Source organism: Equus caballus, chromosome 12 (assembly GCF_041296265.1).
Source record: "Equus caballus isolate H_3958 breed thoroughbred chromosome 12, TB-T2T, whole genome shotgun sequence".
NCBI lineage: Eukaryota > Metazoa > Chordata > Mammalia > Perissodactyla > Equidae > Equus > Equus caballus.
Genome location: NC_091695.1, coordinates 48093909 through 48119350, shown reverse-complemented (window position 1 = coordinate 48119350; position 25442 = coordinate 48093909). Strand labels below are relative to the sequence as shown.

At 38.3% G+C, this 25442-nt stretch overlaps 1 protein-coding gene and 1 long non-coding RNA gene across 8 annotated transcripts in view; both read right to left on the bottom strand.

The window, feature by feature from the left end:
- The window catches only part of KCNQ1 (potassium voltage-gated channel subfamily Q member 1), a 344780-nt gene that overhangs the window by 207788 nt on the left and 111550 nt on the right, over positions 1–25442 (bottom strand).
- Positions 14705–17019, bottom strand: LOC138916458 (uncharacterized). The gene is made up of 2 exons (XR_011423770.1): positions 16949–17019; positions 14705–14822 (listed from the first exon to the last, which is right to left on the bottom strand). It is a non-coding gene; the product is annotated as an uncharacterized lncRNA (long non-coding RNA).

The following is a 25442-nucleotide window of genomic DNA, read 5'->3' as shown; positions in this document are numbered from 1 at the left end:
AAAAATAATACAATATAAATAATATTTTAAGCCATATATATAAGGTTTCATATATATACAATAAATTCTAACTCTTACATGAAAGAACCCACATGGTACCAAGGAAACTGACCTGGAAAAATCAATTCTGAGACATTTCCTAGTAAAACTATTAAACTTTAAAAATAAAGAAGAAATCCTTAGGGTCTCCAAGCAAAAAGATGAAATAACTTACAAAGGTAAAAGAATTATCCTGCCAATAGACTTATGAAAAACAATACACAAAACAAGACAGCAGTGGAGCAAAATTTTCAAGAAACTTAAGAAGTACAACCCAAGGATTTTATATCCAGTCAAGCTGACATTCATGTATCAAAGTGATAGAAAAACAGTTTTACATATTTACAAAATATTGTATGTATGAGCCCTTGTTCAGCAACTCTTAGAGAATGAGCATCATCCAACAATGAGAAGACTGGGAAAGCTTAGCAAAACAACTGATGGTGAACATTTTGTATATTTAATTATAGAACTAGGTGAAGACCCAGATAGAATCATGGCTGAATAATATATAAACATAACGTGTCCTGACAAAATAGAAAGAATACAAATATGAGGGGAAAAGGAAGAGAGAATGAGAAAGTATATTGTAAGTATATATTAGATACAGTATATAGAGAGTCTGACATATACATAAGAGATAGGAATCCACTGATACAATTAAAAGTGGCACACCAATTAGTATAAGGTCAAGTAAGCAAAAAGGGGATTAAACCACAACAAAATTAGTAATGCAAAGGAAACCACTAGTAAAAAATATAATAAACATTCTTAAGTACCAAAATAATTTATGAAAAAGCAAAGCAGACACACAGAATAGACCAGCAACATCGGTGTGATGCAACGCAGGTAATATTTACAATATGTGATAATATAAAGGAACAGATAACACGTATCAGTTATATTAATAAATGTGAGTAAAAAATATGCATCTTAAAAAATATATTCAAACCGGCTCATAAAACAAAATCCAATTCTATGCATTAAAAAAAAAAAATCCGACATCTAAAATTCAGTGATTGAAATGACTGAAAAACACAGGAATGGATAAAGATTTGCCAGGGAAATGTAAACACCAAGAAATGAGGGGTTATGATTCTGATATTTAAAAAAGTAGACAATACTAAAGAAGCATTAAATGAGACAAGAATACTTTAATAATGCTAAAAGCCACATTTCTTAATGGAGTTAAAACAAGTATGAATAACTATGCAACAAATACCACAGCAACCACCTATATAAAACAAACTACTGGATATGCAGGGGAAAATATAAACACATTAATAATAGGAGAGTCTAACATTCCACTTTCATGTGAGAGACAAAGCGGACCAAAAAATAAGCAAGGATATAAAAGATTTGAAGAACATAATCCATAAAGTAGATCTTTTGTATATATATAGAACACTACACCATGAGAACAGAGACTATTCCTTCTTGAGCACACATTTATAGGTCTAAAAGTATATATCAATAAAAAATAAAAATACACAAATTACCAATTCAAAAAGCTAGAAAAAGCACAGTAAATGAAAAGAGAATACAAGGCAGGAAATAAAGATAAAAGCAGAAATTAATGAGGCAGGAAACAGTAAAATGGAAGACTAAATTAATAAAATCAAAATCCTGGTTATTTAAAACAAAAAAACCCAAAACAGACAAACTACTAACTAATCTAAGGAGAAAAGAGAGAAACACAAACACCAAAGAAGTGACAAGAGAAAGTAACTATTACTGTGGAGGAAATTTGAAAAATCATAATAGATTACTTAGTACACTTCTATGCAAAAAATTTGCAAAACCCAGATGAAATAGATAATTTCCTTGCAAAATACAGTTTATCTAAAATTAATCTCAGTAGAAATAGAAAGCCTGGACACACCAATTTCCAAAAAGTAAATAAAAATATTTTCAAGAAACTATCCTAAAAGAAAGCACCATATCCAGTACATTTCACAGAGGAATTCTACCAAAACCTTTTAGAGGCCAGAGAGTTCTAATTTTACATATATTGTTTCAGAGCACAGAAAATGAAGGAGTTATTCCAAATACTTTTTATAAGCAGGTGTAACACTGATAGAAAAACCTGATAAAAATAGAACATAAACAGTAAATAAAAGACCAATATTTATGAATGCTGATGGAAAAATTCTAAATATTTCCCCCATATTAATAAGTTAAAGAAGAAACATGAGTCCTCCAAGAATTTATCAACTACTCCTAATAAAACTCTTGTGAAAATACAAGTGAATAGGTACTTCCTTGATATAACTACACAAATATTAGAAGAAAATAGGAGTGAATTCCTCTATAAACTAAGCATAGGAAAAAGGCTTCCTAACTATGACTACAAATCTAGGTGTAATAGGAGATCAATAAATTTGACTACAGATATATTAAAATAAACCTCTTGCATAGAAAAATACTTTAAGCAAAATCAAATGACAAAATGGAAGGAAATCTTTGCAACACATATTACCAACAGAAGGCTAATGGCTATGATATACACAAAACTTTTAAAAATTGAGGGAGTAAAGGACTAAAATGACTACAGAAAAATAGGCAAAAGATATAAACAGACAGTTTAGGAAATGATATCTAAAAATGTACCATAAACTTATGAAAAGATTGCAATTTCATTCATAAAAAGATAAATACAAGCTAATGCTAAATTGAGATACCATTTTTCACCTATTAGAGCAAGAAAAATTCAAAATCTTAATAACATACTCTGGTGAGGCTGTGTTGAAACAGTCTCACACTATTGGTGTGAATGCAAAATGGCACTGTCCCAATGGAGGGGAATTTGACAATATTTAACAAAACTAAATGTGTATTTATTTCAACCTAGCAATCCCAGTTTTAGGAATCCCACTTTTAGGAATTTAGGAATTCAACAATATGCAAAAATATGCATAAGATTATTCAGTACAGTATTATTTGCAATTACAAAATATTGGAAACTAACCAAAGCACTGGCCACAGAATGGTGAGCACAGCTGCCATCCAAAAACTACCTACACATATAAGCATAGGAGATTGGTTGAAAAGACTGCAGTACGTACACACCGAGGAACACCATGCAACTGTAAGAAAGAATGAGAAAGCTCTCCATGAATGAATATTCAGTGATTCCTAGGAGATGCTGTTAGGTGAGAAAAGCAAAATACAAAAGGGCACATGGAGAATGCTACATTTGTGTGGTGTGTAATAAACAAAGGGAAATGAGAAAATAACTATATATGTTTCATAACATACACACCACACACAATTCATACACTATCACACACAAATAAAACAGAAAATACTGTAATTGGTTACCTATGAGAGGTAGGCAGAATTAGGATGGAAGGGTTACGAGAGGGAGGCATATTTCAGTAGACCTTTCTGTATAATTTTGACTCTGGAAGTATATTAGTGTTCTATATATACAAAAAGTAAAATTAAATCAGCAAGATGTAGGACACCTCTGGAATGGTGGAATGAGGACCTTGGAAAAACTGCTCCCTAAAAAACAATGATAAAACTGGACAAAACTGTCAAAAAAAAAAAAACACCACTCCATTTAAGAACTCCAGAAATTAACCAAAGGCATATAACAAATTGAAAAGTGCTTATTCAAGAAAATGCTAAACTTTGGTAAGAACAGCTGGGTCTGTGGCGATTTAACTGGGGGCTGTTCCCATCCCCCCACCTAAGCTCAGTGGCACAGTAGCCTTGAGGACCTTCAGCCTCAGTGCCAACAAAGAGGGCTAACCTGATTTGGAGCTCCACGGAAAACCCTCTGCACTATGCCAAACAATAGTGATCTTAGTGGCAAATAATTGGAAAGGCCAACATCACAGCTACTGAAGGCTGCAGTACTGGTTTGGGCAAGCAATAGATGAGAAAAAATTTCAAAAGGGATTCTTGAGATCTGGAAGACTGCACACACTCTCAAGAGAGACCAGAGAAGACCCCTGTATATACTTATCCTTGGCTGACTGTGAGACCCTGTGCAAGCAGAAAGGAAAAGCCAGAAAAGACTTATAAACAGCTGAAATTTGAATGAATGTCTCAGCTCATACACAGATCACCTAGCAAATGGTAGAAGCCTCATTGGCTCAAGATGTTTAAACAAAACTTCTGACCGATCAGCCTGACTGCTAGGCTATGCTGATCCAGGAATGATACCAAGGAAGCTAGGCTTAGAAACAAAAACAGGAACAATAATTTTTTAAAAACTGAGCAGAGACATTAGTTGACATACACTGCAGGAGACAAACTGAGGAATCAGTACAGGCAAGGCATAAACAAATCAACAAACAAAAAACCCAGCAACAACAACCACCCCTGGTTAGGGGGAAGAATTACAATCCAGAGTGCCTACATTATACAAAATTATCTGTTTTTAATCAAAAATTTTGAGACATACAAAGCACGGAGTGTAACTCTTCAATAGGAATAAAGAGCATTCAATAGAAATGATCTCTGAGGGGGCCCAAATGTCAGCCTCCTAGGCCAAGACTTCAAAGCAGCTATTGTAAATATGTTCAAAAAACTAAAAGAAACCACGTTTAAAGAATGAAATGAAAGTATGCTGACAATGACTCATCAAATGGAGACTATCAATAAAGAAATATGAATTATAAAATAAACTAAATAGAAATTATGGAGTTAAAAAGTACAATAACTTAGATGAAAAACTAGAAGGGATAAACAGTGGATTTGAGCCAGCAGCAGAAAGAATCACTGAACTTGAAGACAGAACCAGAAAGATGATTCATTCTGAAGAAAATAAAAGAGAAAGAATGCAGAAAATGGAACAAAGCCTCTGAGGCCTGTTGGATACCACAAGAATAAGAACCTTGTGTAATTGAGTCCCTGGAAGGAGAGGAGAGAAAGGGGCAGACAAAATTATTTGAAGAGATAATTTCCTGAAGCAGATTGTTCTCAGTGAAGATGCTTATTTTAATTCCCAGATTATATTACTATGAAAAATAAGAAAAAGAATCTAACAAAGGAATTAGATTGGTATACTAAAACACCTATACAATGCAACAGAAGGCAGTAAAGGAGGAAGAGAAGAACAAAAGAGACTTGAGACAGAAAATGGATTCAAATGTTGAATTATTTGACAAGGACTTTAAGTCAGCATAAAAATGCTCTAATAGAAATTATCATTTTCTTGACACAAATGAAAAAAATCTCAGCAAAGAATGAGAAGCTATTAAAAAATGGAAATTATAGGACTGAAAAATACATGAACTGAAAATAAAAAAGCTCGCTGGCTGGACTCAATTGTAGAGTGGGGATGACAGAAGATAGAATCAGTGAACTTGAGGCTAGATCAATGGAACTGACTCAATCTGAATAACAGAAAATAGAATGCAAATAAGAAGTGAAAAGCATCTCAGGGACCTGTTTGACAATAGCAAAAGAGCTAACATTTGTATCATTGGAGTCCCAAAGGAGAGGAGAGTGAGGGAAAAAATTGCATTCAAAGAAATAATGGCTAAAAACTCCCCAAATTTGGTGAAAGATAGAATCCTACAGATTCAAGAAGTGAATGCAAAAGCATAAATCCTAAAAACATCTATTATCAAGATAACACTATAAATTTCTGAAAACTAAAGCTGAAAAAATTTTGAAAGAAGAGAAATGATGCATTACTGATAGAGGAACACTAATTTGAATGACAGGGGATTTCTCATCAAAAACCATGGAGACCAGAAAGAAGTGGCATAACATTTTGCAAATACTTAAAGAAAAGAATTGTCAACTGTGAATTCTATAACCAGCAAAAATAGACTTCAGGAATGAAGGGGAAATAGACATTCTCAGATGAAAAGAATTTGTTGCTAGCAAACCCACCCTTAAAGAACAGCAAAAGAAAAGTTTACTATCTAATGAGAGGCTCAATGGATGAGGAGGAAATACTTAAAGACAATTGTATTTTAAAAGTGGTGAGGAGAAAAGAAACTAAATGGAAGTAGGTTTCAACACTTCACTCATAAAAGTAAAGCACTGAGACCAGTAGATTATGATAAGTTACATATTTACGTTGTAATATCTAGGGTAGTTACTAAGAAGATGACACAAAACTACTTACTCAAAAACACAGCAGACATCACAAGGATAATAAGGGAATGCTTCAGACAATTCTGCACACATAAGTTTGACAACTTAGATGAAATGGGCCCATTCCTCAAAAAAGACAAACTACAACAATTCAGCCAGTAAGAAATAGATATGTTTTATAGCCCTATAACTATTAAAGAGATTAACTTTGTAATTTAAAAATTCCCAAGTAGGGGGCTGGCCCCGGGGCCGAGTGGTTAAGTTCGCGTGCTCCGCTGCAGGCGGCCCAGTGTTTCGTTGGTTCGAATCCTGGGCGCGGACATGGCACTGCTCATCAGACCATGCTGAGGCAGCGTCCCACATGCCACAACTAGAAGAACCCACAATGAAGAATACACAACTATGTACCGGGGGGCTTTGGGGAAAAAAGGAAAAAAAATAAAAATCTTTAAAAATTCCCAAGTAGGAATCTCCAGGTCTAAATGGTTTCACCGGAGATTTCTCTCAAACTTTTAGAGGAGAATTAATGATAATGCCAAACAATCTCTTCCACAGAAGAGGAGGGACTACTTTCCAAGTCATTTTATGAAGACGGAGTCCCCTGATGACACCACCAGACAAAGACATTACAAAAAGAGAAAATTACAAACCAAGATCCATCATGGATAGAGATGCAAAAATCCTTTTAAAATATTAGCAAGGCATCATGTTCCCTGAATTCAAACTATATTCCAAAGCTATAGAAATTAAAACAGTATAGTATTGGCATAAAGAGAGACATATAGATCAACAGAACAGAACAAAGAGCCCAGACACATATGGTCAATCAATTTACGACAAAGGAGCCAAGAGCATACAATGGAGAAAAGACAGTCTTCAGTAAATGGTGTTGGAATATTGGACAGCCATATGCAAAAGAATGAAAGTCAACCACCATATCTTACACCATATACAAAAATTAACTCTAAAGACTTGAGTGTAAGACCTGACACCATAAAACTCCTAGAAGAAAAACATAGGTGGTAAGCTCTTTGACATCGGTCTTGGTGATGAGCTTTTGAATCTGACACCAAACTAAACACCAAACAAAACAAACCACACAACAGACTACATCAAATTAAAAAGCTTCTGCACGGCAAAGGAAACCAGCAACAAAATGAAAAGGCAAGCTAATGAATGAGAGAAAATATTTGCAAATCATATATGTGAAAGGGGGCTAATATCCAAAATATATACAGAACTCATCCAACTCAATCACAAAAAACAGTCAGATTTAAAAATGGGCAGAAGATCTGAGCAGACATTTTTCCAAAGAAAACATACAGCTGGACAAGAGGCACATGAAAAGATGCTCAACATCACTAATCAGCAGGGAAATGCAAATCAAAACCACACTGAGATGTCACCTCACACCTGTTACAATGCCCATCACCAAAAAGACAAGCGATAACAAATGCCGGCATGGATGTGGAGAAAAGGGAACCCTTGTGCACTGTTGGTGGGAATGTAAATTGGTGCAGCCGCTATGGAAAACGGTAGAGCGGTTCGTCAAGAAATTAAAAATTGAACTACCATATAATCCAGCAATTCCACTTCTGGGTATTTATCCAAAGAAAATGAAAACATTAACTCAAAAAGATATCTGCATTCCCATGTTCACTGCAACATTATTTACAATAGCCAACATATGGAAACAACCTAAGTGTCTGTCAATGGCTGAACGGATAAAGAAATTGTGGTATATATATACAATGGAATATTAGCCATAAAAAAAGAATGAAATCGTGCCATTTGCAACAACATGGATGGACCTCGAGAGCATTATGCTAAGTGAAATAAGTCATATGGAGAAAGACAAATACTGTATGATCTCTCTTATACGTGGCATCTAAAAAACAAAACAAAACCAAAAATACCAAGTCCATAGATACAGATAACAGATTGGTAGTTGGTGGTTGTTAGAAATGGGGGGGGGGGGGGGGGGGGAGGGGAGAAATGGGCAAAGGGGATCAAAAGATAAAAAATAAAATAAGAATAAATACACAAAAGACAAAGTATTCATCCAGGAGATACACCCAACTAACAGGAATTCTAGAGAGAACAGAGAAAATAAAGAAGAGGAAATTAATAAATAAAACAGTGATTTCTTAGAGTAGAGATGTGAGTCTTCAGATTAATAGGGCTCACTCATCAGGTGTCCAGCAAAACAGATGGGGGATAAAACATCCCAGTCTGGGCTGATCACTGTGACATTTCAAAATAGTAAGCATTAATTTTTTTAAAATGTAAGTTTTTAGAGGTAGGGAAAACAGGTTGCCAACAAAGGAATGAGAATATTAGCACCCTCCTCCCCAAAATAAAATATAATCAAATAGAATTCAGCAATTTATGAAAGAATTATACACCAGGGCCAGTGAGATTTATCCTAGGAATGCAAAATTAGTTCAGTATTGAAAAGCATTCAATGTAATGCACCATATTAATAAGTAAATAATAGAAATCACATGATCATATTAATTGATGCACAAAATGCATTTGACCAAATCCAATGCCTTTTCATAATAAATACTCTCAGGAAAAGTACAAATAAAAGGGAACATCCTCAATTTGATAAATACCGTCTACCAAAGAAAACCTATATCTAACATTATACTTCATGGTAAAAGACTGAATTATTTTCCCTTAAGATTCAGAAGAAGAGAATGTTGTTCACTCATCATTCTTATTAACATACTCCTGGAAGTTATAGCCACTGCAATAACACAAGAAAAGTGAATGAAAGGCATACATATTGGAAAAGAAAAAATAAAAATGTCTCTATTTGAAGATGACATTATAGTAGAAATGCTGAAACCCAAAGACAAGGAGAAAATCTTGAAAGTAGCAAGAGAAAAAAAGAGAACCCCAACAAAATTAACAAGTTCAAAAAAGCATTAATGAAGAATCTTACACTCAGAAAGACGTGATTTTTCAAAGGAAGGCAAAGTAAAGACGTTCCCAGATAAACCAAAACACAGAATTTCTTGTTAGCACACCCACTTTATAAGAGCTACTGAAGGAAGTTTTCCAGGCAGAAAGCAAGTTATTCACACATAGAAAACAAAAAGTACCCATAAGGGTAATTATGTAATTGTACAAGAAAATATAAATGCATATTTCTTCTAACTGAATTAGAAAACAATTGTATAGAACAATATCTATTTAGTTGTACTGTCAGGCCTGTACCATATAGAAATGAAACATATTTGCCAATACCAGCTCAAAGGAGGTTGATTGTTGCAAAGCTGTAATGAGCTAAGGAAATGCCAAGAGTTGGTCATTTGGATCCAAAGGAACAAAGGAAGAGGATCAAAAATGTTAAATAAGGAGGTTAGTAAAACTAACAGTACAAATATATGTTTGCTTTCCTTTCTATAAATACATAAAATTATATAATAATTTTTACCATGTATTGTTAGGTTTATAACATACATAGATATGTTTAACAATATTACCACAGAAATGGGTAAAACAGAATAAAGCAATATAGGAGTAACTTTTCTGTCTCTAACTGGGATTAGGTTAGTGTAAATCTGAAGTAGATTCTGACAAGATGTATATGATAACTACAAGAACAACCACTAAGGAGATAACTCAAATAGCCAAGAATAACTAAAGAAACTTAAAATTTACATCACTAAATGCAAAAGGAAGCAGTAAAGGAGAAACAGAGGAACAAAAAATACATGAAACAGAAGACAAAAAGTAAAACTGCACACATAAATCCAACTATATCAGTAACATAATATGTGAATGGATTAAGCAATGAAAAGGCAGAGCTTATCAGACTGGACAAAAACATAAGATCCAAACTATAGGCTGTCTACAGGAAGCATACTTTAAAGATACAAAGAGATTGAAATTAAAAGGGTGGAAAAAGATAGGTCATGCAAACAGTAACCATAAGACACTTGGAGTGCTATACTAAAAGCAGACAAAGTAGACTTTAAAGAAAAAATGTAACTAGTATTAAAGAGGGACATTTTATAATGATAAAAGGTCAATTCGTCAGAAGATAATGACAAGTGGAAACATATATGCACCTGACAATAGAACACAGACACATGAAGCAAAGACCCACAGGCTTGGACAGAGAGCCAAAGGAATAGTTGGAGACTTCAATAGCCCATTTTCAGTAACGTATAGAAGAAACAGGCAGGTCAGTAAGGAAATAGAAGATATGGACAATACTATCAACCGACTAGACCCAACAGATATTTCTAGAACCCCACAGGCAACAATCATAGAATATACAGTCTTTTCAAGTGCACATGGAACATTCCCAAAGATGGACCATAAGCTATATCAGAAAACAAACCTCAATAAATTTTAAAGGATTGTTCTAATTCAGAGTATGTTTTCTGAGCACAATGGAATGCAAGTACAAATCAATAACAGAAAGAAATTTGGGGAACATATAAATATGTGGAATTTAAACAACATACTCTTAAACAACCAATGAGTCAAAGAAGAATTCACGAGGAAAATTGGAAAATACTTTGAGATGAATGAAAAAGAAGGCACAATATATCAGAACTCCTGGGATACAGTTAAATCGGTGCTAAAAGGGAATTTTATGCCTGCAAATGCCCACATTAAAAAAGAAAATCAACCTCAAATCAATAACCTAACTCTGCACCTTAGGAAGTTAGAAGAAAAAAACAAACCTAAAACAAGCAGAAGAAATGAAATACTAGAAACTCGAGTGGAAACTAATGAAATAGAGAATGGTAAAATAATAAAGTCAATAAAATCAAAACTTGGTTATTTGAAAAGATCAACAAATTTGACAGACTTTTAGCTATATTGATGAGATAGAGGGGGGACTGAAATTACTAAAATTAGAAATGAAAGAGAGAACTTTACAGCTGACCTTATAGAAATAAAAAGGATTATAAGGAATGCTATGAACAATTTTATGCCAATAAATTATACAACGTATAAAAAATGGGAAAATTCATAGAAAGTCAAAAACTACTAAAACCGAGTCAGAAATAAGTAGAAAATTTGAATAGACCTATAACAAATAAAGAGATTTAATTCGTAATCAAAACACTACCCACAAATAAAATCCCAGTGGGCCCAGATGGCTTCATTGGTGAATTCTACCAAAATTTAAAAAAAATTAATACCTATTAATTCTTTACCAACTCTTCCAAAAAGATAAATAAATAAATAAATAGAAGAGGAGCAAACACTTCCCAACACATTCTATGAGGCCAGTATTATCTTGCTACCAAAACCAGAAAAAGACATAAGAAGAAAAGAGAACTCAGACCAACAACTCTTATGAAATAAATGCCAAATGACCAACAAAATACTAGCAAATAAAATCCAGCAATAGACAAAAAGGATTATACACTATGACCAAGTGGGATTTACTCCAGGAATGAATAGACATATCTTTAAAAAAAAAGACACACAAATGGTCAATAAGCACATGGAAAGATGCTTAACATCTTTAGTCAGGAAATCCACACCACAATGAGATTCCACTTAACGCACACTAAGATGGCTATAATAATAACTTTTAAAAGACAGATAATAACAAGGATCGGTGAGGATACGGAGAAAATGTACAGTGCTCATCCATCGCTAGAGGGAATATAAATGGCACACTCACTTTGGAAAACAGTTTGTTAGTTTCTCAAAAATTAAACATAGTGTTACGACTTGACTCAGCATTCCTCCGCCAAATATCTACCCAAGAGAAATAACATCATATATCCACGCAAAAACTTGTATACAAATGTTCGTAGCAGCATTATTCATAATAGTCAAGGGGTGGAAGCAACCTAAATGCTCATTAACTGATTAATGGATAAATAAAACATGCTATATCCATACAATGGAATATTATTCAGCTATAAAAAGAAATGAAGTACTTTTACATACTACAACATGGATGAATCTTGTAAACATTATGCTAAGTGAAAGAAATCAGTCACAAAGGAGCACATATTGTATGATTTCATTTTTATGAAATGTCCAGAATAGGCAAATCCATTAAGACAGAAAGTAGGTAAGTGTTTGCCTAGGTCTTAAGGGGATAGAATGAGGGGTGGGGAGGTAATGTTTCAAGGGTACTGGGTTTCTTTTCTGGGTGATGACACTTCTAACACTGATTGTGGTGATGGTTGCACAACTTTGGGAATATACCAAAAACTACTGAATTGTATACTTTAAATGGGTGAATTGTATGGTACCTGAATTTTATCTGAACAGTTATCAAAAAACTATGAGAAAATATTCAGGTCTAGGGTTAGGCAAAGAGTTCTTAGACCTGACATCAAAAGTACAATCCATAAAAAGGATAAATTGGATTTCATCAAAATTAAAAATATTTGCTTTGTGAAGGAATCTGTTAAGAGGATGAAAAGGAAAGCTACAGAGTGGTTGAAATATTTGCAAACCACATATCTGACTTAGGACTAGCATCTAGAAGATAGATAGACTTCTCAAAACTTAATAGTTAAAGGGGCTGGCCCCGTGGCCAAGTGGTTAAGTTCGCGCGCTCCGCTGCAGGCGGCCCAGTGTTTTGTTGGTTCGAATCCTGGGCGCGGACATGGCACTGCTCATCAAACCACGCTGAGGCAGCTTCCCACATGCCACAACTAGAAGGACCCACAACGAAGAATATACAACTACGTGCTAGGGGGCTTTGGGGAGAAAAATGAAAAAAATAAAATCTTCAAAAAAAAAAAAAACTTAATAGTTAAAATAAAAATCCAACTGGGAGGCTGGCCCCATGGCCTAGTGGTTAAGTTTTGTGTGCTCTGCTTCAGCGGCCCGGTTCGGCTCCTGGGTGTGGACCTACACCACTCATTGGCACTCATGCTGTGGCGGTGACCCACATACAAAATAGAGGAGGATTAGCAACAGATGTTAGCTCGGGGCGACTCTTCCTCAGGAAAAAAGAAAATCCAACTGGAAAATGGCAAATGATGTGAAGGAACATTTCACTGAATAGGAAATACAAATGGTAAAGAAGCATATGAAAAGATGTTCAATGTCACTAGCATTGGGAAAATGCAAATTAAAACCACAGTGAGATATTGCTACAAACCTATGAGAATAGTTAAATTAAAAATAGTGTCAACACTGGATGCTGGCAAGGACACAGAAACTGGATTGTTCCTACACTGCTGGGGAGAACATCAAATGGCAAAGCCACTTGGGAAAAGTTTTGCAGTTTCTTAAAAAACTAAACGTACAACTACCATGCAACTCAGCAGTAATACTCTTGGGCTTTTATCCAAGAGAAATTAAAAATTATGTTCACACAAAAACTGGTACATGGATGTTCTTACCAGCTGTATCCGTGCACAATCATGTGCTGAATAACAACATTTTGGTCAACGAGGGACCACACATACGACAGTGGTCCCATAAGATTAGTACCATAGAGCCTAGGTGTGTAGTAGGCCACAGCATCTGGGTTTGTGTAAGTACACTCTGTGATGTTCACACAATGATGAAATCGCCTAACAGTGCATTTCTCAGAATGTATCCCCATCATGAAATGAAACGATGCATGACTGCATCAGCTTCGTATTGCTGCTGTAACAAATTACCACAAACTTAGTGGCTTAAAACAACACAGATTTCTTTTTTTATAGTTCTGGAGGCCAGAAGTCTGAAATGAATCTTATGGGACTAAAAGTCACTGGCAGGGCTGACTCCTTGTGGAGGCTGGAGGAGAGCATCTGTTTCCTTGCCTTTTCTTCTGGGAGCCACCGACATTTCTTAGCTCAAGACCCATTCCTCGCACCGCATTGAATTTTCTCCCCCTGCTTCCAATGTAACACCACCTTTCTCTTCTAAAGTCACATCTCCCTCTGCCTCCTTCTTCTAAGGACACTTCTGATGACGTGGGCCCGCCTGGATAATCCAGGATCATGTCTCTATCTCAAGAGCCTCAATTTAAGGATCTGCAGAGTCTCCTTTGCCATTTAAGGTGATAGTCACAGTTCTAGGAATTAGGACTGGAATACTCTGGGGACCATTATCCAGCCTACCACAATCTATAATAACCCCAAATTGGAAACACCCCAGATTTCCTTCAGTGGGTGAATGGCTAAACAAACTGTGGTACATCAATATCATGGAATTCTACTCAGCTATAAAGATGAGTGAACTGAGAATACAAAAAACAATTTGAACGACTCTTAAGAGACTTAGTCTTAAGAGACTAAGTCAAAAGAGACGGTCCCAAACGTCATGTGCTGTGTGATTGCATTTATATAACATTCCTGAAATGACAGTTATAGAATTGGAGAACAGATTAGTGGTTTCAAGGGATTAAGGAGGGACGGGAGTGGGAGGAAAGTGGGTGTGTCTATAAGAGAGCTAACACCAGGGATCCTTGTGGAGATGGAAATGTTCTGTATCTTGGCTGTCTCGATGTCGCTATCCTAGTTTTTACTGTGGAGTTTCAGAAGATGTTACCACAGGCAGAAACTATGTAAAAGGTGCATGGGATCTCTCTGTATTATTTCTTATGCTTGCGTGTGAATGTCTGAAAACACAAAGTTTAATTTTTAAAAATGGGTAAAAGAACTGAACATACATTTCATCAAGAAGATATATAATTGGCCAATAAGCACATGAAAAAGTTCTGAGCAGCATGAATCACTGGGGGAATGCAAATCAAAACCAGTAGGGCGAAGCCCCTAATAGGATGGCTGTAACAAGGGAGACAGACAATAACAAATATTGGTAAGGATACGGAGAAATGGGAACCCCCGCAGATTGCTGGGCGGGGTGAGGGGGGATGGAAAATGGCGCATCCATTCCGGAAAACAGTGGCCGTTCCTCAAGAAGTTCAACAGAGAGTTACCATTTGACTCAGCAATTCTCCTCCTAGGTGTCGGTTCGAGAGGAGTGAAGGCATGTGTTCACACAAAGTCTTGCACGTGAATATTCATAGCCGCATTATTTATAATAGCCAAAAGGTGGAAATAATGCAAATATCCTTTAACTGATGAATGGATAAACAAAGTGCTATATCCACACAATGGAATACTTTTTAGCAATAAAAAGGAATGAAATACTTTCATTTGGTATGACTTGGATGAACCTCAAAAATATGCTTAAAGAAGCCAGAGAGAAAAGATTACATTTTATGATTCCGTTTATACGAATTGTCCAGAGAAGGCAAAGCTATGGAGACCACTAGAGAGTAGATTAGTGGTTGCTGGGGGCTGGAAGTGGGAACAGGGATTAACTATAAACGGGCACGATGGATCTAATGGTGGGGTGGGGGGTATTCTAAACCTAGATTGTGGTAATGATTCCACAAGTTAGTAAACTGCTAAAATTACACTGAAAATGGATGAATTTTATGGTATGTAAATTATACCTCAATAAAGTGGTGTTTTAAAAAACAAGTTAAAAATGAAATGTACCCAACTAATTTTCAAATGAGTAACATAACCACATTGAAAGGAGAGAGAGGGAGAGAAGGAGAAAATCACTAATGCAAGTAATTGGAGACTCTAGCTAGTATTTGACTGTATACCCTCAGTCTCGAGTAGGGTGAGGCCGAGAATTACAAACAAATCTTGGACTCTTTTCAGTAGGTTTGATTTTGTAGTGATAAGGACGAAGCAATTAAGAAAAGTATTTTAGATGCACTGTAGACAGCAGTGAGGCTGTGCACTGATGTGGCTGGGAACCAAGCATCTCATTGTGGACGAAGGGACTCCCAAAGAAGGAAGAACTCAGTGCCCGTGGGGGAAAACTAGACATGGGCGTGGACTCAAGAGTTCTAGTGTGAATATATTTCTGTGTGTGCGTGTCTGTGTGTCCATGTATATGTATGTAAGTACAGTGTGAATTTACATGTGCATATATATGCATATATTTCCTTAGCTCCATGCACAGAAAGGGCCTAGAAGAAAAGAGACCTAGTGGCAATGAGCAGACCCAGTGACCAGACTTTGGTTTCTAATGATTTCATTCCCCATTAAAAGGAACCAGTACTCAGAAAATTGGCTCATTCGAGGGCTGGGGCAGAGTGGGTATAAAATGAGCCTGAATCTTGTTATTCCAGAACATAAAGAAATGCTTAAAAAAATAAACAAATAAGCGAGCATGTCACAAATACACAGAAGCCAGCTTAAAGGGGCTTTCACTGGCCACATCTGGGACAATTTGAATATCAAAGTAATTAAGGACAGTAAAAAGTTATAATAAAAAATTCAGTAGCCTATGCATATAGATAATAAATTCCATGGAAATAAATCACTGGGAGAGAAAGAAGGCCTTTATCACAGTAGAATGTTGAGATATTTTCTCTTGGAATACCATTCTAGCTGGACGGCATTTTTTTCCCAGTACTTTTGTGGAAGGGGTCTGGAGTTGGAGAGCCATTTTGCAACCACTAATAAAATCTGGTTCCAGAAAGCCTTTAAATCTGGGAGACATTTTTTGATAAGGAGCAGGATATTTGCATGGCCTTAAAGTATCTCTCCCAGACTGTTTATTGGTTACAAGGCAAAACAAAGTAACTGCTCAGTGGAGCAAAAGGACAGTGCCTCCACTGGGTGATTAAAGTAACAGCACCAATTAGGGGCAGATGGCATCATGTGCCTCGAGTCGTGATACCCCAAGAGGTACGGAGTGTTCCAGTTGGGAATGCACACCTGAATCTAACCACCAGGAAACAGAAGACAAACTCCCCCCTCCACCGCCCAGGAGGTGGGAACGTATCCTTCAAAATGTCAATGTCAATGTCATAAAAGATAGACATTGGAAATGTTCCAGATTAAAGGAGGCTAAAGAGATGACAACAAAAGGCAATACTGACCCTGGAATGGATCCTGCGTTGGAGGAAGAAAAGCTCCAAAGGACATTGCCATGTCAACTGGCAAAACTGGAATATAGATGGTGGATTAGGTAAATGGACTGGATCAACATTTAATTGCAGAGGTTAACCATGTTGTAGCTTTAAAGGGGAGTACTTTTATTTCTAGGAAATACAGAGCAAAACCTTTAGGGGCAAAGGGCTATAAAGTGTGCAATTTACTTTCAAATGGTTCAGAAAAAAGTGTTACGTGAATATACATATAGAAAAGGGGTACAAATTATAAAATAAATGAAGCAGAATGTTAACAATCAGTGAAGCGAATCTTAGTAAAAGGTATTTGAGTGTTTTCTACCTCATTCTTGCAGTTTTTCTGTAGTTCAAAATTATTTACACATAAACAGCTTTTTAAAAAACCCAAAAAACTCTAAGTTATCACTTCAGTCCAGTGGTTCTCAACTTGGGGTAATTTTACCCCCAGGGTACTTTTAGCAATATCTAGAGACGTTTTGGGTGTCATAACCAAGGGGATAGTGCTGCTGGCTCCCTGGCAGAGACCAAGGATGCTGCTAAACATCTCACAATGCATATAATAGCCCCCTCATCAAAGACTGATCTTGCCCCGAATATTGATAGTGCTGCAGTGGAGAAACACGGCCCCACCCTGCTGAAAAGGTGGAAAATGGCTCTGCTGACGGTGGCTGGCAGGGATGTCACGAAGGGAGCCCTGCCTGTGGGAAAGCAAGGTCAGACTGCCCTGGAGAAAAGCAGCTTGGCAACATCCACTGAAATTAATAACACACCTGATACCTGTGTTACAGGCTGAGTGGTGATTTCATTTTCGTACTTGGACACAAAGAAGATCTTCATTTAAAACAAAGGAGAGATTGGGGCTGGCCCCGTGGCCGACTGGTTAAGTTTGCGCGCTCCGCTGCAGGCGGCCCAGTGTTTCGTTAGTTTGAATCCTGGGCACGGACATGGCACTGCTCATCAAACCACGCTGAGGCAGCGTCCCACATGCCACAACTAGAAGAACCCACAACAAAGAATATACAACTATGTACTGGGGGGCTTTGGGGAGAAAAAGGAAAAAAATGAAATCTTAAAAAAAAAAAGAGGAGAGATTTCACAGGCCACATCCTCTTACTGTAAGCTTGTTAAATTAGAAATAAATAACAGTGATAAAAAATGTACTGCTCAAAAATGAAGAAAACATTTCTTACATGAACCCTAGATTAAAGAGAAAATAAAAATACAAAGTAAAAACCATCCAGAAAGCAATGAAAAGGAACATATTTCATTGTAAGATTTATGTGTCACAGCTAACGCTACAATCAGAGGAAAATTTATAACCTTTAAAACGTCTTTTAGAAGAAAGACTTTAAATAAACGAACTAAGTTTTACTCTTAATTAAATTAAGAAAATGAAGAAAGTTAACCAGGAAGAGGGAGTTAATAGTCATAAAAGCCCCCATTGGTGAAATAGAAAACAAAAACAGCAAAAAGGTAGTTTTCTGATAAGATAATAAAAGTATAATAAATAAAATGAAATAGATAAATCTTTCATGAGCTTAACAAAAAAAGAGAAAGCTATAAAAGCTCAGGCAAGAAAAAAAGAGAGGCAGTGACGGAAGACATTAAACCACTAAAGGAGAAAATTAGTTTCGACCAAGTGGCGACATAAATGAAACCCTGGCAGAATTAAATAGCAATGAATAAATTACCCCCAAAGAGGCAGTAAATTTACTTAGAACAAATTACCATAAAACAGACTAAGAGGAGATTAAAGTTCTTTAAAACACGTACCAGCCCCAGATAGTTTAACCACTTAGTTCTAATATTTAACTTTTAAAGAGAAGATCAATCCAATGTTCTTCGGAGTGTTCCGGCACACAGGACAAGGCAGACAGATCTCCCTTTTGTAAAATGTATTTGCGCCCACATCACGGCAGCTTTCCCACTCTTCTGAACCTGAGACACTGTTATTTCTAGAATCAGATATCCCGGATGTCTTTCATCAGCACCAAGAGGACAGTTTCACAGTTTTAACGACTGGTTCAATGGATATGCGATACTTTCTTTAAGGAGAGCTCCACTGATGGATATGTCCGTGGTTTACTATCTTTTGCTATTTAACAATTGCAGAAATCAGTATCCTCATAATGGATCATTTTGCAAATGTGCACTGTCGGTGTAGAATAAGTTTCTGGAAGGGTTGAAGGGCATATGCTTCTTAATTTTCATTGAAATTGTCTCATGCGTCTCCACAGAGGTTGCATCAATTTATTCTCCCAACAGCAATCACTGAAGTGGAGGGTTTCCCTGTACACGCACGCCCATAGAGTGTCATCAAACGCTTTAAAATTCAATAATCAGAGAAGTAAAAAAGTCCCATTGCTTTAACTTGCATTTCTCTCATCATAAGTAGGGTTATCTGCATCTTTTCATGCTTAAAAATTCTTGGCATTTCCTTTTCTGAGAACTGTTTTTATACCTTTTATCCTTTTATCTTTATGATTTACAAGAGCTTCTTAATACATCGATGAAATTAGGCCTATGTCTGTGATGTAAGTAGCAACAATTTTCCCCAGGTTATGATTTTTTAAAATGATTTTTGGTATTTTTTTGCTATGTGAAATGTTTTTATTTTACATATGTTTTCATGGAGGCGTAATTGACATATAATAAATGCACATGTCGAAAGCATACAATTTGGTAACTTGTGACACGTGAAGAAACCATCGCCACAATCAAGATGACGAGCATATCCAATGCCCCCAAAAGTTCCTTGTGCCTTTTGCACTCCTCCTCCCGACGCTGTCCCCACGCTTCCCCACCCCAAGGGAACCAGTGATCTTTTTGTCACTCTAGATTGGTCTACATTTTCTAGAGTTTTATATAAATAGAATAAGACAGTATGTACTCCTTTTTTGTCTGGTTTATTTCACTCATCATAATTATTTTGAGATTCATCCAGGCTGTTGTGTGTATTAATAGCTTATTCCTTTTTTATTTTTGAGTAGTATTCCATTGTATGGATACACTACAACTTAAAAAAAATTTATTCAAATATTGATGGGCATTTGGTTGTTCCCAGTTTTCATTAAACAGCTATGAACATTCCATGCACAAGTGTCAGTATGTGCATTTGCTCTTAATTCTCCTGGACAAATACCTAGGACTAGAATGGCTGGGTAACATGGCAGGTCTATACTTAACACTTTAAGAAACTGCCAAACTGTTTTCCACCGTTCTGCATTCCCATCAGGAGTGTATGAGAGTTCCATTTCCTCCACATCCTTGCCAGCACTTAGTATGGTTAATCTTCTTAATTTTAGCCAATATAATAATTGTGCAGTAGTATCTCATTGTTGTTTTAATTTGCATTTCCCTAATAACTAGTGATGTTGAGCATCTTTTTACGTGCTTAACCACATAACCACATATCTTCTTTGATGAAGTGTCTGTTCAAACCTTTTGCCCTTTTTTTTTTTTTTAAAGATTGGCACCTGAGCTAACAACTTGCCAATGTTTTTTGTGGGTTTTTTTTTCGCTTTTTTTTTTCTCCCAAAATCCACCCCCCAGCAGTTAGTTGTATATTTATAGTTGTGGGTCCTTCTAGTTGTGGCGTGTGGGATGCTGCCTCAACATGGCCTGATGAGCGGTGCCATGTCCGTGCCCAGGATCCCAACCAGTGAAACCCTGGGCCACTGAAGCAGAGCGTACAAACTTAACCACTCGGCCACGGGGCCGGCCCCCTGTCCATTTTTCATTTGCTGTTTGTCTTCTTCCTATTCAGTTGTAAGTGTCCCTCATATATTCTGGGTACAAGTCCCTTATCATATGTAAGATTTGAAAATATTTTCTCCCAATTGCTGGTTTGTCTTCTCATTCTTTTAATCATGTCTTTCAAAGAGAAGGTTGTAATTTTCATAAGTCTAATCTATTTATTCTTATTACGGCTTGTGCTTTTGGTGTCAGGTCTAGGAAATCTTTAATTCAAAGTCTCAGACATTTTCTCCTATGTTTTCTTCTATAAGTTTTAGGCTTTAAATTTAGGTCTATCATAAATTTTGAGTTAATTTATATATATTATGCAAGCTGTAGATCCATGTTCATTTTCTGGTGTATGGATATCCAGTTGTTCCAACACTACTTGTTGAAAAGACTATCCTTCACCGAGTTCTCTTTGCACCTTGGCAAAAATCAGCTGTCCCTGAGTATGTAGGTCTGTCTGGACTCTCTATTCTGTTCTGTTGATCTCTTTGCTTATTTTTATGCTCATACCATGCTGCTAGTGCTATCCTCCAACTTTGTTCATTTTCAGAGTTGTCTGGTATTCTAGGTTGTTTCATTTCCTATGAATTTCAGAATCAGCTCGTTAATTTCTCCAGCACGCCTGCTGGGATCCTGACTGACACTACGTTCAATTTAGAGATCCACATTGAGTCTTGTGATGCGCCAACATGTGCACCTCTCCCTTTATTTAGATCTTCTCTAATTTCTCTCAGCAATGTTTTGTAGTTTCAGGGTACAACCCACATCTTTTGTCAGATTAATCTCTAAGTATTTCATATTTTTAATGCTACTGTAAGTGGTATTTTTAAAATGCCAATTTCAGATTATTTGCTGCTAGAACATAGAATTTACTTTTGCATATTGATCTTGTATCTGCCAATTATATTATCAATAATCATTTAAATCCTTTAAATATATATTATAGGATCCGATATGAAGTGTTTCTGCTATTATTTTTCTAAATATTCTGTAATTTGAGATTTTATTTCCTCTTTGACAGAGGAAGAGTTATGAACCAGGAACATCAACCAAAACAGTAAAGTGCTGACTCCAGTTCCGACAAAACCAGAAATGTGTCCCCACTGTAGTTCCAAATTAGTCCACAGGTCCTTCCTAATGCAGCAAGTCAAGAACACGAAGCCACTGGCATTAATATTTGACTAGACGCAACAAAAATCAATTTAAAAAGAATTTCAAATGCTATGTGGTAACAATCACATAACAAGTGAAAAAGCAGGAATAGTACTGAACGATTGGGGTGGAACCAACCCGGGTGTGTATGTTCATTAAAACTAAGGCAGGGGGGACATATGTCAAAACCCTAACAGGTGCTCCCTCTGGGCAGTAAGACAACAGGCAACTGTTCTTTCTTCATTATTCTCTTCTGGATGTTTCATGTGCTCTATGAGAAACATATACAACTTCCCTAATCAGAGAAAAAGCGTCTTTCGAAATTTGAGAGTGGACAAATTGAAGAGGTGAGCAGTGGTGGAAAGTCCTCTGGGCAAAGGTGACCAGGTGGAAAAGCCACCTGTGGGTGGGTACAGGGCCTGGTTAGTAGGGCAGAGGTGCGAGCTCAAAAGATGAGGCAGGACCAGGTGTCACGAAACTCAGAGAGACTTCCGGACAGTGGCCTGGAGGGGATGGGGAATTCCGGAGGGTCTGAGCAGCACCACAGCCTGCCTGGACCTCGGTGTGAGGTAGACACGTTTGTTAAGCTGTTCACTGGCCGCACAGAGCAGAATGGGGGAGGCAGTGAGGAGGGTACAGTGATATCCTCCTGAGTGGAGGCCTGAAGGCTGGAAGAGAACCAAAGCCATGGGGGTGGAAAGGAAGGGACAGGAGTGAGCAGTTGGGGGCGGGGGGCGGCAACGAGAAGGTTCTGATCCAGGAGCTCAGGAAACACCAGAGGAGCCTGGTCCAGCCTGTCCTCCTGCTCCGCCGCATCCCTGCACCCACGCAAGGAATCCCAGGCCCTCAGCCTGCAAGACCTTGTGGGGGCCGCTTCCCCAGGACCCTGAGACTGGCATGACTGATGTTTGGCACCCAGGATGGTCACCAGACGTTATAATCAGAAGTCGTCTCCAGAGCCTGGGCCAACCTCACACCCTGAGACCAGAGCAGGGGTAGAGATGCCAGGAGGGTGCCTGGGACCCTGCTCTTGTCCCGAACAAGGAAACTTTGACCCGGGTGAGACCGAGGAAGTCACAGAAGCCCTGCTCTGGCTTCCCTGCGACCTGGTGCTGGACCCCACCCTCTAGGTCCCCAGTGCCAATCCAAGGGCCACCCTGCTTCAGGGTAACCTGGGGGGCTCGTTACAGACGCACATTCCTGGGCCTCCCCAAAGGCACTGTGGCTCAAAATCTCGGGTGGGCTTCTGAGTCTGTGTTAAAAGTAAAATTCTCCAGGTGATTCGAGGGACCCCCAGGAAAGTTCCAACCTGCAACACTGCTGCCTGGCCATCTGCCAATGGGGAGCTCGTGGCTGCCCTTGTTTTCCTGCCACTAAGCTGAGGACTTCTGTTTCTGGCAACAAGTGGACCTGATGCCATGAAAAGCCTCTCCTTACAAGTTCCCTGAGAGGCTTGCTGAGACGAAAGAAATGTCCCTCCACGGCACCAGTGCGCAGGCCTGGCAGGGAGGGGTCCCCACGGGCCAGGGAGGAAGCAGCTGCAGCAAACAGACTGTGCTGGTCTTGACACGCAGGCGGTCCTGGGAGTTTGCCCCCCTGAGGAGATGCAGTGTGGACTTTATTGGCCCCCAAGAAGAAGAGGCAGGGCCTGGAACCAGCACGAGGCAAGAGTCGGTAACTGAAGCTCCCTTTATAAACCTGGGCCCCTAGAAAGGCTGAGCCAATAGTAGCCCCAAATCAAACAAGGCAAACCCGTGCATTGGCTATGGAGGAAAAAAGGAAATTCACTAGTCTTGGCCTATTTTTTTGGAGATAAGTCAAAAGTCTCCTCTTGATATGTGTAGCTTAGGCTCATTCTTACAAGAGGTTGGGTTTGTATTTATGCTAGACAGTTGTCTCGAAAATCCATAGCTATAAACCAACACCACAGAGGTTCTGGATTGGTTCACTGGGTCACCCTGTACAAGCAAAGGGACAACTTCTCCAGAGAACCTGGTCCCCTCCATCAGGGCACACAGGAACCCCACAGATAACAACCGCCACCACAACCTAAGCTTACAAACCCACAAGAAAACAAGACACCACGAGCAAGAGTCAGGAGAAGCCACGGTGAGCAGAGTTAGACTCTGAGAACCACAGATGGTGAAGCTATAAGACAGAGGCGATGAAATAAGCATGTTCAAAGGACCTAAAAATTCAAAGTTGTAATGTAAATTACGAGGAAGACACAAGATGCTAAGATCAAGCAGATTAACCCCACATACAAGTACAAACAGAAATGAAAAAAATAGGTGGTAATTGAAATTAAAATCTCAATGGATGGAGTAACCATTGGATTAGATACATCTGAAGTTAATAAACCAGAAAGAAGCCACCGAGGATGCAGCACAGGGAGACAGAGATGGAAAATACTGGAGACAGCCAAAGAGGGCAGAACGAGATGGCCAAGTCGAAGCTTCTAGGAGAGACTAGAGCGATTAGGGGAGGCAATATTTTTAACATTCCATGACATGATGGGGCTGATCTTCCGCACGATGAAAGATACAAACCCTCAGATTCAGAAATCACAACAAATTGCAGGCAGAATAAATAAAAATAATTCACCTTGATTCACTGTAGAGAAATGACAGAATATCAAAGTCAAAGAGAAGGTATTCAGAGTCGCCAGAGGGGCAAGGATCCCCTACTTGTCAGTTATCTCCGCAGTGCACAGAAGCCAGGAGACCATGGAATATCTCCCGAGTGTTCAGAGAAAATACATATCTCAATCTATAACCTTCTCCCCAACTAAACCATCATCTGAGAGCACAGGCAGAATCCAAACATTCTAGACAAACAAATACTGAGCTGCCTATCGACGAACCTTCACTGAAGAAAGCAAAGGCTTCAGGAAGAACGAGCTTAAATCCAAACTGTGAGACGGAAAATTGGCAAATCTGTTGGTAAGTATAAGCAAGTCTCAACTGTATACAACAACAACAAGTGACTAATTCAGAGGATTGCTGGAAAAGGTGAAACCCAAACACAGGACAGCAATGGCCCGTGAAATGGGAGAGGCAAGAGGCCATGGGGTTTAGAGCACGCCGGGCCCCGGTGAGTTTCAGGGGCCATGGATCAACTGCGGATGGCAGTCAGCGGAGCATTCAGGAGAGAATCCTGTGGGACCTACCAAAAATGCAGAATCAGCATGCACAGCCTCAAAAGGGGGAAGAGGTGAAAGGCAAGGCCGGGCAGGGTGGGCAGCACAGAGAGCGAGCTGCAGGAGGCCGCTGCAGAGCACCCCGTGAGTGGGCTCACAAGAGCTCACCGACGTGAGTGGTGAGTGGGAGCAACAGAACCCCAGTGCAGGCCGGGGCCTCTGTGCATTGGATGCGTGTTGCCCCAGCACTCGGGCTTTTGGCACGTCATTCTCTGAACTTCATTGTTTCTCTGAAATGTTTTGTGATGACAGTAAATGGCCTCTCTCTTTCCCCAGTAGCCTATCTTAAACTCCGCTTTGCCCTCCGTTGTTGTACCCGGGGTCTCCGAGTCCCCAGATTCCACCTCCCGCTGGTTTCTAGCTCCTCTT